The 7,292-nt window shown below is 45.2% G+C and overlaps 1 protein-coding gene across 2 annotated transcripts in view; it reads right to left on the bottom strand.

Moving 5' to 3' along the window:
- Positions 1-7,292, bottom strand: part of LOC139532217 (cytoplasmic protein NCK2-like) — a 54,726-nt gene that overhangs the window by 40,595 nt on the left and 6,839 nt on the right. Inside the window, exon 1 of one of the 2 annotated variants that reach the window (XM_071329582.1) lies at positions 1,554-1,681. The exons of the other annotated variant lie outside the window; for it this stretch is intronic. The gene's annotated coding sequence lies outside the window, so the exon portion shown is untranslated. Of the gene's footprint in view, positions 1-1,553; positions 1,682-7,292 lie in introns of those variants that run through there. 2 annotated transcript variants of the gene reach the window in all.

Genomic DNA, 7,292 nt, shown 5'->3' with positions numbered 1-7,292 from the left:
CAGGCTGGAGAGCTGAGGGTTTCAAATGAGACCACATTCAATCAACACATAGTCCATATTTAGACTGGGTCTCTCTCTCTCTCTCTCGTGTGATCTCCATCTTCCTCCAACAGGTCTAGCAGAGAGCGATGATGAGATCGCGAAGCCACCAGAAATGGAAAATTGTGGGATCCATCATGTTCGCGGAACGGCTCTTTCCAACAGACAAGAACTGACGACATCGGCTGCCGTTCAGACACGGAGATGAAATATGCATGATAGCATGACTGAACAGGCCTATCACATCAGATCAGCTGTCTGGAGGGAACGGGAGGGAAGAGGGACGAGATCTACGACCTAAACAGGAAGGAAGAGGGGTCAAAGGTTACCACAACAGCTAGAGACTGTGCCTCAGGGGCCAAGAAATGTCCCTCTCTCTCCCATAGTATAGTCACGATACAGGAACTACAGGCTCCCTAGGCCTCCCTCTGGAGACTGTCACTGGCTATTGGAGCAGCAAAGACACCTGAACGTGCATATAATATCATATTAACATAGGCCTACATGATAACTAAAACCATAGGGTTAACGGAAGAGGCCTGGGAACCTGTACTTCCTGTGTCGTGACTGGGTCCATACATGTTAAAAGAAGAGGGAGAACGAGGATCGGAACCGGAAGGAAAAGCTCCACCATCTCTCTTTGAAAGTCTATTGACCAAATGTCCCCTCCCCTTTCAGAATTCACCTGCAAAATCGTGATTTTGTCCAAAGCACCGGAAGTAACGCGGCTCGTTACCTCACGCATCCCGTTGTATCATGACAGATCTACGGTACCGTTTACGTAGTCTGTCCACGAGAGATTATGAGAGCAACTAAGGCAGGTGCATGTAAAAATGTCTGACTACCCCCCTCGGTCTCAGCTACACCCTCCACTTCGCCTCGTCATCCTAAATGCCCTAAACTGCCCCTTCAGACTCCGCTTTCCTCAAATTGGATTTCCAGTGAAGTCTCTGGCTCCAGATCGTGGGCTGCATACTGAGAGCTTTAGAAGGTCCTTTAGGCAGTGTGACAACGTTCACGTCTGCTGCTAGAGCACATACTTTTAGTCTTATTGGATGTATAACACGTCTTATTTCCCCAGTGGAGGAGAGCGAGAGAGAGAGAGACAGAACACTGCAACAGTCTGGTTCGCCCCAAGGCTCTCATTCAGTAGTGAGGAGAGAGTCTGGGCCTGATATTCAGAAACAATGTTTCTGTGCACTCACTGTCTGGTGGGGGAAAGGGTTTGCAGGGAGCAGACACAAAGAGCAGAGAAAGTAGCCTCATTCAAAGAAAACCCGTCTTTATTCTATGAAAAGAAGAACATGGAGACGGAACAGCAAAGCGGACAAAACAACTCAAGGCCTGACCAGAAAGAGCAAGGGAGCAAGATCCTGCCCTTCTGAATTGAAGATCCTGCCTTTCTTGGAAACCAGCGCGAAAAGACATATTGACCTGTCAACAACAGCAAGCTCTCTTACATAAACCAATCCTTTCCAATAAAAAAATATATACTTTTTTTTAACATGACCAACCTTTCGGAACCACTTCCCAGTTCAAATGTGGTCTCGACTCCTGTTCAGCCTGTCCACAGATTGTGCCGTATCCCTCCCTGCTAGCTGGTAAAAAAATAGCACTGTAACGTGCTTCTGTTGGGAAAGAGCTGCTCGGAATGGAGGTTTGAGTGGAGAGAGAGTGGATAGAGAGTGGGTCGAGGGAGAGAGACAGGGAAAGAGGGTAAGAGGAGAGAGGGAAAGGGAGAGAGAGAGACAGCTGTAGAACGTTCTAGAGGGAATAGTCACTCCACAGTTAGACTCAGAGGCAGGCTCTGCCTCGCCCTAACCTGCTGCCTCTGTTGACAGTGAGGCATGGTGGCATGCAAACAGAAACATAACTAAGTATTTAGTTATAGCCTCAAAAACAGTAGGTCAAAATGTCATTTTGCTTTTTCCATGGCCAAAATGACACAGTTGTAGTGTATTGTTCTATCACACTGTTAGTGTCATGAGTACAGTAGGCTATTAGAGGCATCAGCTAACATACCTACAGAACAATGTCCCCAGTTTTAATTTCCACAGCAAGCATCCCACCTGCTCCACGCTGGATGACCAGCTCCATGAGGCATTCCGACATCCCGGTAAAGGTCACAGGCTCAGGACTCATCGTGATTGAATGGATAGTTTGAGGTCAGGCACAGGTCACGACGTAGGCCTATTCTAATCTATGACAAGCCTGCTGCAAGGTATTTTTCTTCGTCCATAGTCACAAAACAACAACCATCTAAAAGTAATGTGTGCTGTCAGGTGCTGCATCTGACAAGTGAATTTGCCGTCCCCGTGGTTCAAACTTCAGAAGAGCATTGAGCCAGTAATCGACATTTTGCTGGTTCGAATCCCAGAGCAAACTAGGTGAAAAATCGTTCAATGTTCCCTTGAGCAAGGCACTTAACCCTAATTGCTTCTGTAAGTCGCTCTGGTTAAGAGCGTCTGCTAAATTACTAAAATGTTAAAATGTCAGGGTGGTCCTACTATTCCAGCAATGGCTGCTAAATCTCGGAAGAATTTTGAGCAAAAGGGCTTTTAAGTGGCGAGAAAAGTAATTATGCTGAGTGCTATTAGCGTATTAGCCTAAACTTGAATTGTTATGAGGGGTAGCTAGGAAGATTATGCTTTTCAGATCCTTTAAGCTCATTCAAAATGACACAGCAGTGGAGTCTAACATCCCATCTCCACAACAGTTAGCCTAAAACAAGCTCCAACGGGAAAAGACATTACGAAAGTCCACATGAATCTGTGCAATTGGCCATCATAGCAGGAAGCTGTGGATGCCTCGGCTGGACAGAGGTTGTTTTCGTGATGACCAGAACCTGCCTGCCGTTTCCTGGAGGAAGAGGAATCCCTCATTTGACCGTACACAGCGGTCAGTTTGAAGTCAAAGCCGCTGTACTCCCTAGCATTCATCAAATTAGCCTGAGCCTGAGAACCTGAACTGAAAGATATGGAGCGCGAAGCATTTCTGTTTACTGGGTAAGCAGAGACTTTGGCCGTCTGACTGACAGGCATCTTCCGGTTCTCATTGATCTCTCCCACGATTGAAATCTGCATATTTCAAACCCTGATTTATGTGAGATAACAAAATAGATTTTGGGTAATTCGTCTTGGCCCAATTTCTGAAAAACTCTCGTCACTCTTCCAGGTACGAACTAAGATGTTGAGATTTGAAGTGAAGTGATTGTGGTGGAAATCTGTCATCCACTGCACATCCTGAGACTGTTGTGATAGCAACCACCTGGTGTTAAAATCTGTCGTTCTGAGCTGAGGTGCTTAGAAAACAGAGACAGTGAGAAACTGTGAAATCTATATTCCAGTGGAAAAGTTGGACAAAGCAGGTAATATTCAAATCTCTCACATTGGTGGAGTCGGAGGACCCATTACTATTCGCCTAGAGACAGAACAGAAGCCGGTTGTCTCGGAGAATCGCAGATGGGAAAATCATCCAGTTCACAAACATACCGGTGGAAGATAAAACTGTGGAGACGAGGCAGACGGAGAATTTTCAAATGACTTCTTATCAAAACACCTGACATTTCCACCACCACATGAAAGTAGAGGAAACAGTGCAAACTAGCAACAAGGTTCCCAGAGACATTGTAACCTACCCACGAGCCATCTTCTAGTGAAAATATTTTATTAGCTCAGACCAATTAAGGAATAATGCTTCTGAGGTCAGCACATCTTAATGAGATCAATTGCCAAGCGTGCCAACAGCCAACCCTTCAATTTTATGAGACAACCCAGTGTCTTTTGAGGAACTGTCAGATTTTATTAGACAGGACATTTCTACAGGGGCTGTTTCTCCTCTCCCTTCGCCTTTCTCACTCTAAATCTCTCTCTCCCTCTCGGTTTCACTTTGTCCCATTTAGCATCTACAGCCAGAGTCACAAGTGACAAAAGTGTTCCGTGACAATGACAATGATTATGATCTGGTGACACCAGGCTCTGCTTCACTGATAGAATTGCTCTTTGACCTCGGAGTGTAAAATCCCTACTCTGACAAAACCACTCTGACATGCACACTCAACGCAACAGAAACATTTCTCTGCATTATACTGTGCTCCTGTTGCGGTTCACATTACCACGGTAATCTCCCTGTCATCCAGCCTGTTTTGAGGCCTGCTCTAGCCTCGGTCAACACAAAGAAGCGTACAAACTGGAAACTGCATGGGGTGTGTGTCTATTATCTGCATATTGCTTACAGAGTTGATGGATGATGTCAGTCATACACACTAGTCTACATAACATCCTCTTTCACCTTGACTCTGATTCAATGGAGAGTTCATGTTGTAGATTCCCCTTTTTTCTTGGAATCTGCTCCCCTTGAAAAAGGAACAACCATTTCTTGTTTGTTGAGAGGTTCCCTCTCCTGTTCTGTTTTTCATCTCTAGATGAGTCTCTGTCTTGGCAAACCTGAACACGCAACGCTGTGGCCCTGTGGGACGCGGGAATGACATCATTATGTAGCCGGCGCATGAAGGCACTCAGAGTTTGGTGTCAGGAAAACAACCTCTCACTCAACGTCAACAAAACAAAGGAGATGATCGTGGACTTCAGGAAACAGCAGAGGGAGCACCCCCCCTATCCACATCGAAGGCACAGTAGTGGAGAAGGTGGAAGGTTCCTGGGCGTACACATCCCAGACAAACTGAAATGGTCCACTCACATAGACAGTGTGGTGAAGAAGGCGCAATAGCGCCTCTTCAACCTCAGGAGGCAGAAGAAATTTGGCTTGTCACCCAAAACTCTGACAAACTTTTACAGATGCACAATCGCGAGCATCCTGTCGGGCTGCATCACAGCCTGGTACGGCAACTGCACCGCCCTCAACTGCAAGGCTCTCCAGAGGGTGGTGCGGTCTGCACAACGCATCACCGGGGGCAAACTACCTGCGCTCCAGGACACCTACACCACCCGATGTCACAGAAAGGCCAAAAAGATCATCAAGGACAACAACCTGGGGTGGCAGGTAGCCTAGAGGTTAGAGCGTTGGACTAGTAACCGAAAGGTCAAGTCCCCGAGCTGACATGGTAAAAATCTGTCGTTCTGCCCCTGAACAAGGCAGTTAACCCACTGTTCCTAGGCTGAATTTGTTCTTAACTGACTTGCCTAGTTAAATAAAGGTCAAATAAAAAAATGCAAAAAAAACACCCGAGCCACTGCCTGTTCACACTGCTATCATCCAGAAGGCGAGGTCAGTACAGCTGCAACAAAGATGGAACCGAGAGCTTGAGAAACCGCTTCTATCTCAAGGCCATCAGACTGCTAAACAGCAATCACTAACTCAGAAAGGCTCAGACCCAAACACTGGACACTTTAATAAATGGATCACTATTCACTTTAAACAATGCCACTTTATGTTCAAATATCTTACATTACTCATATCACATGTATATACTGTATTTTATACCATCTACTGCACCTTGCCTATGCCGCTCGGCCATCGCTCATCCACATACTTATATGTACATATTCTCATTCACCCCTTTAGATTTGTGTGTATTGGGTAGGTGTTGGGGAATTGGTAGATTACTGCACTGTCGGAACTAGAAGCACAAGCATTTAGCTACACTCACAATAACATCTGCTAACCATGTGTATGTGACCAATAAGATTTGATCTGATTTTGATTGGAAGGATATGTACCATGATGTGTCACAGAGGTAGGTAATGACAACCAATCTCAGAGCTCTGGGGTGGAGGAACATTGTCTGTCTTCATTCAGGCTTAACAGGGCAGACCAAAGACACAGATGCAAACGCGTACACACACACACTGCAGTTAGGCTATTTAAGCTACACTGATGCCTTCACAATCCAAAAAGTGGCCTCCCCTTGACAGCCCTTTGGTCTGCCTACGCACTACAGCCCAAAGATTTCCTGACTGGCTTTGACCAGAAGCCAAGTAAATCCAACCCCTGCCTTTTTGTTATCCGTCTACAAGCAGAAACCCCCCGATAGGACCCTTTCACACGATAAGAAACAGCAGCAGTGGTGAGGATTTCTTTCCCAACACAATGTTCTCTTCCAGCAAGTAGCTCTCAAGATCACAAGCATCCCAAGGCTTTAGGCCTATTTTTCAAAGCTCGCAATATGACAAACCCAGTCGTATTCACGTACACCAATACATGCACTATGTCTATGCTTGCCCACATGCACTATGTCTATGCTTGCCCACATGCACTATGTCTATGCTTGCCCGCTTCAACTCCGAAATGGAGAATGCTCAAATAGCACCTTCACTCGAGAGGCGAGACGCCAACTCTAGCCCTGATACTGGAAATATCCCTAGCTACTGGAACTGGGTTAAAAACTCACCCAGTAAACAATCCTCATAACGAATTAGCAACACGGCTCCTCGCAAACTAGTGTCCCGTTTTACAGCTACCCTAAAATTTTGCACACTACCAAGTTCCCACAAACTGAATCAAAGACTGGTTCAAATGGTGTTCTGAAAGATAGCAGAGAGATACTAGAGGAAGGAGTTCAACTTCCTGTAAGAAGCACTAGAGAATATTGTTGTTGGGCAGCCCCCGCAGTGACTCTTCTTATTAACACTCTATGCAAAAGCTATTATCGGGTTCTGTTGAGATTACATCATGTAGGTGTTATATCTGATTGGAAGTTAACGGTACAGTAATACTATTGGTCAACAACTCAGATTTTGAAACCAAACAACACAGATGTTATACACGGTCTTAGATTCATTGTCCCGTTCTCTTTTTCGTTCCTGACCTGCTGTGGTGAGATTCTCTCTCTCTCTCCCTCTCTGATCATGCTTAGAAGTGCCTCGTAATGCTTTGTAACTTAAGCTTTATGCATTGTATAATATATTGTTCATTTTTACAAAGTCATTAATTCCATTCTCATGACCATTCCTTGATTTTAGACAGCTAAAAGCATAATACTTGCACATGGTCTACATAGCACCTTGCATATTGCTAAATCATCTTTATGGAGTCAGATATACTTTTTAATAGATTCATTGCATGTGAGGTTTATACAATATAGCGTATGTATACATATCAAATGTTACAACACTACATTCTCCAAGGTGAAGGACAAGTGGAGAGAGAGTAGTGAAATACAATATCAACACCAGGTGAAGTGACACAAGGTCCGGTAACTAGTGTTACATCTTTTCTCCGTTGCAAAGGGGTTCAAGTGGGGCCACACAGAAGTATCCTACTACTTACTGCCAGGGGCATTAGCAGTTCCGCAT

This window comes from Salvelinus alpinus, chromosome 10, assembly GCF_045679555.1.
Source record: "Salvelinus alpinus chromosome 10, SLU_Salpinus.1, whole genome shotgun sequence".
Taxonomy (NCBI): domain Eukaryota; kingdom Metazoa; phylum Chordata; class Actinopteri; order Salmoniformes; family Salmonidae; genus Salvelinus; species Salvelinus alpinus.
Note: the sequence above shows the minus strand (reverse complement) of the source record. Positions and strands in the feature narration are given on the sequence as shown.